The sequence below is a fragment of the Nelumbo nucifera genome, chromosome 7, assembly GCF_055504915.1.
Source record: "Nelumbo nucifera cultivar China Antique chromosome 7, China Antique-T2T, whole genome shotgun sequence".
Classification (NCBI taxonomy): Eukaryota; Viridiplantae; Streptophyta; class Magnoliopsida; order Proteales; family Nelumbonaceae; genus Nelumbo; species Nelumbo nucifera.
The window spans coordinates 11,143,270-11,153,591 of record NC_142655.1 but is presented as its reverse complement, the minus strand read 5'-3'; positions in this window follow the sequence as shown (position 1 = coordinate 11,153,591).

Here is a 10,322-nt window from a genome sequence, read left to right as displayed (position 1 = left end):
TTTCAAGCTCATACTGTTATCGTCCTCACCAACAAACCTCTGAGGCAAGTCTTACTCAAGCCCGAGGTCTCTGGTCGACTGACGAAGTGGGCCGTTGAGCTCAGTGAGTACGACCTCCAATATAAGTCGTGAGCTGCTATTAAGGCCCAAGCCTTAGCAAATTTCGTTGTGCAGTGCACTTTCAGCTCCGAAGTCCCCAGGCCGGTTGAGCACGAGGCCCCCAGTTCGGGCAAGCCCGAAGCTCCCAGGCCGGTTGAGTCCGAGCACCGTGAGGTAGCAGCCAATGCGACATCTTTCCTAGTTAGGCCAAGCGTGAATTGGGATGAGGAGCCCTGGATCCTTCACGTAGATGGCTCCTCGAACCAGTAGGGCAGCGGAGCTAGAATAGTTCTGCACGGCCCGAGTGGCACGAAACTAGAGTACGCACTACGCTTCGAGTTCGCGGCATCCAACAATGAAGCAGAGTACGAAGCGTTGATAGCCGGGATAGCTCTAGCCAAAGAAATGAAAGCCAAGCACATTATCATCTGCAACGATTCCCAGCTCGTGGTCAATGAGGTCAAAGGAGAATACAAAGCTCGCAAATCGACTATGATTGCCTACTTAGCCAAAGTAAGAGAGGCCCTGCCCAACTTCCAGTCACACTTTATCAGGCAAGTCCCGTGGTCTGAGAACGTTGAGGCCGACGCCCTGTCTTGGTTAGCCAGCACCAGTGATAACACCATAAGAACCGTATACATAGAGAACCTGCCTCGGCCTAGCATTCTCGGGGGGGGGGGGGGGGAGGCAGAGGAGGTCGCTCCTGTCATTCAACCAGAGCCGAGCTGGATTGACCCACTCGAGAGCTTCTTGCTACATGGGACCCTCCTTGCAGATCGCAATGATGTCAGAAGGGTAGAGCGTCAAGCGGCCAAATACGTCATGATAGACGAATGACTATACCAAAGATCCTACATGCTCCCCTACCTGCGCTGCTTGCGACCTTCCGAAGCCGAGCTCGTACTCCGCGACACTCATGAGGGCCTGTGCGGCGGACACTTGGGGGGTAGGGCCCTCGCCCAAAAAGCACTACGACAGGGATACTACTGGCCAACAATGAAAGCAGACGCTATTGAGTTCGTCAGAAAGTGTGACAAGTGCCAGAAGCATGCCAATATCCACCATCAGCCCGTGGCCTTTCGCGCAATGGGGCATCGATATACTTGGGCTGTTTCCACTAGCAACAGGCCAGAGGAAATTTCTAGTGGTAGCAGTGGATTATTTCACCAAGTGGATAGAAGCCGAACCTCTCATAATGATCACAGCCCGAAACGTTCAGAACTTCTTTTGGAAGAATATAGTGTGCCACTTCGGGTTACCTCGGGTACTAATTTCTGACAACGGCAAGCAATTCGAGGACATAAAATTCCAGAACTGGTGCCAAGACATGGGGATCCGACAGAACTTCACTTCAGTCGCACACCCTCAAGCAAACGGTCAGGCAGAGGTCACAAACAGAGCTATTCTCCGCGGACTAAAGGTACGCTTAGACCGAGCTAAAGGACTGTGAGCAGACGAGCTACCCAGTGTTCTATGGGCTTACCGAACCACAAAGAAGACCGCCACATGAGAGACTCCCTTCAACCTCACCTACGGCACCGAGGCAGTCATCCCAGCTGAAATTGAGGTTCCCTCGCTACGATTGGAAGCATATGACGACAAGGCAAATGAAGACGAGCTACGTACCAACCTCGACCTACTCGACGAAGTAAGGGACCTCGCATATATCAGGACCGCAGCTTACCAGCAAAGAGTAGCTCGGTACTATAACGCCAGGGTCAAGAAGCGGAACCTCCGTGTCGGCGACCTGGTCATTCATAAAGTTATGGTACCTGAGCCCGGCGTTGGCAAGCTCGGACTGAATTGAGAAGGACCCTACCGAGTGAAATGGGTGCTCGGGGAAGGAACATACGAGCTCAATACCCTTGAAGGGAAACAAGTACCTCGGGCATGGAATATTGTCAACTTAAGGCAATATTACCTGTAACTACTGAGTAGACCACGAGTCACTCTCAGAGCCTAAGGGCCAGAATGCCGAGGTAACACGACCTTGGCGCAACAAGACCCAGTCGCCTCCATGGCATGGGCAAGCTACTAAGTAGACCATAAGTCACTCTCAGAGCCTAAGAGCCGAAATGTCGAGCTAACACGACCTCGGCGCAATAAGACCTAGTCGCCTCCATGGCATGGGCAAACTTCAAGGGCAGACTATCACCCCCCCAGCCTAAGGGCTAAAACACCGAGCTAACTAAGATCTCAGCATCAAGGAAGACTTAGCCACTTCAGTGGTGAAGGTAAAACAGAGCCTCCAACCTCAGGGGTCCACCTCGTCCTCATCCTTCGGGGAGTCAGGCTCTTCCTCCTCCGCCTGGTCCGCAGTCTCGGGAGCCAGGCCCTTCATGGTAATGCCGTCAAGGTTGAGCCCAGAGAACTTCTTTCGGACCAACCAGCAGCAGAGCTTGAATCCGGAGCGGTATGAGCTCGAGCCAAACTCCACTTGGAGGTTGTGATACTCCTGGGAGTCCTTGAAGTCCCAGACCGCCCTGTCCCGCTCGGCCTCCACCATGGTGTCGAAGTTTCGAGTTCGGTCTAGAAGTGTGAACTCCAAGTCCCGAACCTATTGGCGAAGGAGCTCCCTCTCCGCTGCCACCCTCGACGACTCCTCCCTGTAGCGTGCGCTCTCCTCGGAAAGCATGGCGATCTGTGCCTCCTGGTCACGGATGAGCTGCTCCTAGGACTCGCTCCCCCTACAAGTGTGAAGGAGCTCACCCCGGGTCCGGTCGAGCTCGCCATGGAGCTTCTGAATGATGACCCTCTGATTGCGAGCGTCGCCGGAGTGGATGTTCGTGTGGAGGGCCATGGCGTTCACCTGCCAACAAGAGACTAAGGTTAGAAGACAGCAAAAGGAAGGAGAAGAACGAGAAGAGGGGAAGGACTACTTACCACCATACAATGAGAGGCAGCGAGCGCGGCGAGATCCCCGGGCTCCATCTCTCCCCACTTAGCAATCTCCTCATTGAAGATCACCCTTCGGCTCTTCCGCCTGGCCACAACGTAATCATTAACACCCTCCCAGTTCCCCACTAGGAGACACAGGTAGGGAAATGGACAGGAAGGACCAGGGGGAACCCCCCCTTGCTGCGGGAGCTCGCCCTCCTCGAGGCTACCTCCGCCAGCACCTCCTTCAGATGGAGGCAGCGGAACTTCAGGCGGTGGAGAAGTAAAGTCTGGCTCAGCAGACCCGAACTCAGTGCCCCCAGAGGTGATAGTCCGGTCAGGATGCGACCTCTTCACGATGCGCTTTTGGTTGCTCGATTGAAGGCGGCGCGCGTCAATACTGGACATGATGGCTGTTAAAAAACCACAAGGTGTTAGTCCAGTAAGAAAGGAAATATATGTATACACAATATTGTTACAAGGCACTACGCAACCTAAAAGGGCAACCTACCTGGGCTCAGGCCAGCCTGCGCGAGCTTCTCCTCGGTCAAATAGTCCGAACAGAGGAAGCCTACCGATGCCCAGGATAGCATCGTTTTCCAAATTTCAGGGTTCAGCTCGGCCCCGGGGTCCTGGATGGCGCCCCTCCAAGAAGTTGGGAAGGGCCACCCCTCGGGGTTACGGACCACAAAATAGTCCCGCTTCCAGGCAAGAATCTTATTCGGTAGCTCGTACAGGAGCTTATAGCCGCGGTGGGGAGAGAGGTAGTAAAAATGCCTTTCCGAAGGAGCTCTGGGAGCGGCATTCTTGATGTAGAGAATAGAAGCGAAAATTTGAAGGTCAAGGGGAAGACAGTACTCATAGCACAAAGAAATGGTCCCAACCATGTTCCGAATGGCGTTGGGATGGAGCTGGTTGATGGTGACGTTGAAATGGTTTAACACCTCCACTATTAGGGGATGCAGGGGGAGACGCAAGCCAGCCTCGAGCTGTTCCTAGAAAATCACTTTATCGTTGGGACCATGTTCCCAAGGAAAGTTACCAATGGGGATACTATAGAGGAGGTCCCCGGGAAGGTGAAAGTAACGGATTAGAGACCTGAGTCTCTCCACCGTCATGGAGGAGGGGCTGAAAGTGTCAGGCTCCCTCCCCCAAGAAGTAGAGGCCACATCACCGGAGGTCTCCCGAGCCTCCGGAACCTGCTCTCAAGCTCCCCCTGAGCTCAAGGGGGCGTCGTCATCCTGGTTACCGTCTCGGGAATAAACATGGTACGTATACCCAGACATGATTGACAAGATGATTAAGACTCACCGAGAAAAAATGAAACGATGTGAACAGAAGAGCTCCGGCAGACTAGATGGATGCGCGACCTCAAAATCCGAAGACAGCAAGTTAGCGTAAAAGAAAATGAGGCCTGGGGGCCCTCCTATTTATAGCCATTGTGCCCCTAGACCAATCGACCCAGATTGAGACAGATTTGATGGTTCGCAGTCAAGCTGACCGCACGTCTCCCATGATTGAGTAATGGCAGATGCACGACATCCGGAGTTAAGAGCCGCTTCAACGCATTTTTTGATATTTGAAAAGTCAGAAATCCTCTGATTCCCGCGTACGCATTTAATATGAGCAGTCAATCAAGTTTGAACTTTGGTCAAATAAACCCGTCACACTTCATGAACTCCTCACGCTAAGGTAGCACTCTTAGCCCGAGGTGTGGGGAGCAATTGATGGAGGATGATTTGACCCGACCCATTGAGACGATGACACGTGGACCTGACTCAGCAAGAGCAACAGCTCAGCACCACAGCCTGACTGCAACTAAGTAATGAGCCTGTAGGACAACTCGCTACGTCATAGCTCACTGTAGGGGGGAGCTCGCTACAACGTGAGCTCCAAGTCCCCCCGAGCTACCGAGAAGGGAATACTCCAAGAATATTTCAGCTCGCGAGTTAGGGTAATCAGCTCGCTCCAACACTTAGGCAGAAAAACTGCCCTAAAGACAATCTCGATGAGGGTCACCTCGAAGTATCCCTAGGAGCTCGCTATAAAGTAGCTCGCGGAAAAGATAGCTCGCTACACGACAGGGTAGCTTGCTACAAGGTAGCTCGCAACTATGCAACGCAACGCTCTCAGGAAGCTTCTATCTGACAAGGTCGTACCCGTCAGACTGCACCACGTCTCTCGACTGACTGTGCAGTCCCTGCCCATTTGATAGTCTGCACCCACGTCTCTCGACAGATGGTGGTGTTCCTGTCCCTTCGGGATGTGTCACTCATCCAAGCGGGTAGTACGTTGTAATGATCACCTGCGCAGACCTAGCAGGTAACGACTGCGACAGAAGCCCAGTGGCGGTTATGCCCGATTTGACAGGAACACCCCTATAAAAGCCCTTTAATCAAAAGGAATGGGACTCTCTTGAATTGGATCTGAACTTGAATTCTTACTTGCTCACGAGCTAATCTTGAGACACAATGATCTAGTGCGACCTACACTCTAAGCCTTTTATACTCTTTTCTTCCTCCCCAGCGTTCTAACTTAAGCTTCAGAGTATTCCCGCCGGGCAAATCACTCGGGAATCTTTCACCTTCGTCTTCTCAAGTGTCGTCCATTGCTAGCAAAGAGTCAATCAACAACCAGATAGGAGTGCCCGAATCATACCACATCAAGTGGTAGAGTTCATGAGTCTGAATCTGCTACTCACATAACACACCTCTCATGGACCTCATAATCGCATCACACTGTGTATTGAAAACATCTCTCGCGTTTTATGTTATTATTCATGAGATGTTTACAATACATGGTGAGATGGGGGTGTGAGGTCCGCCTGATCCCAATTCAGAGTTTACATCTGTTACAAATAAAACACTACCAACATGTCCCGATACGCCACTGCAATGACGTTACACCACTCGCGTCATTCTCACAGCCAGCTGGATTAAACAACTCTATTAACTGCATCTAAAAAAACTGCTGAGGGTCAATGATGAACACGTATTTAAAACGAGGTCGCCATGGAACAATTTCTATTTAAAGATTGACCGTGTCAATTGGGATTTCTCTGCGGCCACTACGCCGCATGGCCGCAGACTAAATGTAACCAGTTATTTCTACTTGTTTAATGAAAATTCTGGGTTATATATATATATATATTAATAATTAAGTATATATGTTGTATGTATGAATATATATAGATAGAAATTGAAAATTAACAAAAGTAATAATATTGTTAAAAATAAATTTAAATATTTGTACTAAATGTATATCAGCAGAAATTTTATATTATAAAAACAATTATTATTATTATTATTATTATTATTATTATTATTATTATTATTATTATTATTATTATTATTATTATTACTAAATTTTGTATCCATTTTTGTCTTAATTAAAAATAATTTTTATTTAATATGACGATTATGTAAAATTAGAAATGTTCCGAAATGTCTTTGGCAAAACTTTGTACTTTTTATCTTTTGTGTTCTATCCTTTTTTAAATATTTATTATTCAATTATGAAATAATGAATTTCTTTAAAATGTTGGATCATTGACCCACCATTTAAATAAGAAAACATCTTTGCTTTCAAATCAATTTTAAATTATATATTTCATCTACATAATATATATAATTTTTACATATCACACTTAATTTTTGTTTGATATAATTGATATATAATTTATTATATATTCTTTTGATTACTTATGTTTTTTATTATTTTTAAATATTTATTATTTAACTATTATATCATCGATTAATCCATTTGACCCAAACCACTAACCCACCACCCAAAAAGAAAAATAGTTTGATTTTTATGTTGACATTAAATTTTGTATTACATTTCCATTATTTATAAAATTATATCTTATATATAATATTTATTTTTATGATTCTTTGTATTTTCTATTTTTAAAAATTTTATCATTTGACTATGACATCATTTCATTTCTAGGTTGATTTCAATTTTGGCATTCCATTTTCATCATTTACAAAAATACTTCTTACATTTCATACTTATTTTTGTTTAGTATAATGAATATACAATATTAATGGTGGGCCCAGTTTTTTATTTTTTATATTATATATTTTATTTATTTTAATTTTTTATTATTTAATTATGTCATTATTTATTAACGGATTGACCCCATATGGTTGAATTTCTTACGCACCACTAAGAGGGAATACAATCATTTTGTTTTCAAATTACTTTTCAAAATATTTATTTTTACATTATTAAAATTAATGTTGTGGATTTAATTAGTAGTATTTAATGATGAGAAAAACATATCTTAAATATAGGATTTAATAAGAGAATATACCTTAGATATGAGATTTAATGAGAGATAATAGGAAAATAGTTTTACTTCTAATTGGTTTTAAATTTTACACTCATTTCCATCATTAATAAAAACATTTCTTATTTATAATCAATGTTTTCAACTTGTTTTTGACCTGCCCGATTGAACCGTTTGAATTGTCACTCAACCTTGATTCTACGTTTGGTTTTGTTGAACCCCCACCTTTGGTTAAAAACCGTCTAACTTGGGCGATTCAACCATTGACCTGTTTGATTAAGTAACCAAGTCGTAGGTTGTGCACTTAATTATGTGCAAACTTTTTGGAAGCTATAACTTTGCATTCTGATGTCCAATTGGGGTTTTCGCTTTTTTTTTTTTTTGAGTAACTTTTCAAGATTTATATGTCTCAAAGGCATTATGTGCACTGCCTTGCTATTTTTGTGAAAAAACCCTTTTTTGGCCCAAATTACAATTTTTAATATTTTTTATAAATAAAAAATTTAAAACATAATTAAAAAACATAAATAATTGTAACAAAATACATATATTATATATATTATATGTAAAACGTAATTATATTATTCAGTGATAAAATATGTATTTTTACACACATACACACATAGTTTTGACGAAGAGTAGTTTGACTCGTTTGACCTTGATAGTCAAACCGGTGACCTATGACCTAAAGGCAAAAGTGGGTTAGCCTCTGCATCGGTTTTTAAAACATTGTTTATCATACTTATTATTGTTTAATAGGTCAAATATATGATATTAAAAGTGTTCCCATTTTTTTATTTCTATATCTTTTCATTTTATTATTTAATTATAGCAACATGGATTGGCCCATTTAACCCAAATGGTTTAATTTCTTACTACTACCTAGATGATAACACTATTTTCTCTAGGAAGATTTTAAAAGTATAAGTTTTTATATTATTGAAATTATTAATTTATTATGTATGTATTTAATTATAGAATTTAATGATGAAAAGAAACAAAGAAGCCTTAAATATATGATTCAATGAAGGTGATGCAAATTAATGCCTTAAATGTTAGATTTAATGAGAGATAATTGAATGCATTGAATATATTTAAATTAACTCTTTCCAACTCATTTAATATCATTAACTAATTACCCTATTTGCCATCATTTTTATCAATAAATTTAATATAGAAGGGTAAGTTTTGTCATCAAAAAATTCTAGAAATATTCTTGAGGCTATTCGTACTTTTTAAATTAGTATAGATTAATAAAAAGGAAAATGAAGTCTTAGCATGGTAAGCAAAAGGTTGACATACACAATACTCTAGATAGGGCTGCAAGTCGGGCTGGGTTAGGTCGGGTTGAGGCCAATTCTAACCCAACCCTAAATTCTAAACACCAACTCGACCTACCCAACCCTAAATTCTAAACACATAATCCTAATCTAAATCCAACCTGACCTACCCAATTCTAACCTTAAAACTAACTAAATTCCTTCAACCCTGACCCAACCCGAAGTTGACTTTGGATTGGGTTGGGCCCAACCCATCCCTTAAAATCTCATAGAACTTCTCAATTTCAGATCTTAATTCAACTTTCATTACATATCTCATGTTTTATTAGTTCTTTTAGTACAAAATTCATAAAAAAAAAATAGTATTTGAAATGACTATAGTTTATTACGAGTTATGGTTTATGATAGATCTTTTGTGTTGCAAGCTTTGGGCGACAAATAGTAGAGAGGAAGTGAAGAATAAAATATTAAAAAAAAAACATAAAAATATTTTATTATGGTTTTAATCCTTCCAATTAGGATTAAGTGAGTGATTATTTTGAAAAAAATACATGAATAGTATGTAGTGGGGGCTATACAACTATCATGCATCTAAACAAATCAATGTATGATATATCATATATTTATATATAACATGTACTATAGAGTTAGGTTCGGATTGGGTTGGATTGCCTAAGAGGTCAACCCTAATTTGGATTTATGAATTTTAACCCTAACCCTAACTCGAGTATTTGCAGCCTTAAATTTAAATGGTCCTCGCAGGTTTTAGCCACTTCAAACTTGCTACTGGAATCGCTGTGTATCGCGTGTTGTGTAGCCGATCACGAGTTACCTCGCTAGTTTTCCGTAAATACAATTCCTGATTCGATCGGTTTGGATTAAAATAACAACGTGAGTATGAGCCATGAAATTTCACGCTATTGACTTGAGATCAACAGGAAGGTTGTGGTGAATGTGCCCGTTTGGGAGGGCTGGATAGGCTTTTGTGTAAGGGCGTTCACGCTTCAGTTAACTGAATTGTGGACATTTTTTTTTAAACCAAACGGCGGTAATGGATTTTAGAAAACCAGTAACCAAAACCTAATCTATCATTAGACTCCTACATAGAAATAATCATTTATAACTTAATTCAACCCAACAAAATATATACAGATCATAGTTTTCTCCATCCTGTCAGGTACTCAGATTTTGCAACCTGATTGATGGAATTGAGGGTGGAGATTGTCTTGGCATGAATGGGGTAGGAATATATAAAAATTGACAGTGTCTAGGAACAAGGACGAGAATGGAGAGTGAATTCACCACCCGCCTCAACCCTAATTATATATATATATAATATTTTATATTATATATTTAAAAATACTTTTAAATTAAAATTTTCAGTTATTTAGATCCCTAGAGCCACCAAACCCTTTTTCCCTCTTCTTTTTCACATAGATCAAATTCTACTAGGATTTTGTACACCACCATAGACTTGATCTTGATTCTTCAAGATTATTGAAAATTTTTAATTTCTAAACCACTAAGAATCTTTCACCGATAGCCGACCGATACATAGATGCATACATACACGACCCCTCCTGATCCGCGACCCAAAACACACTCCAAACCTGATCATGGTCAAAAAGAACCCACTCTGACCGGGTCAGATAGCTGAGAGCCATTTCTACTTTTCACTAAGTTACCACGCATTTGTGTCAAGTGGACCTACAAGATATACTTAATCGTAGCGCATATGGTATATTTAAGTAATTTAATCTCTGGAGTCACAT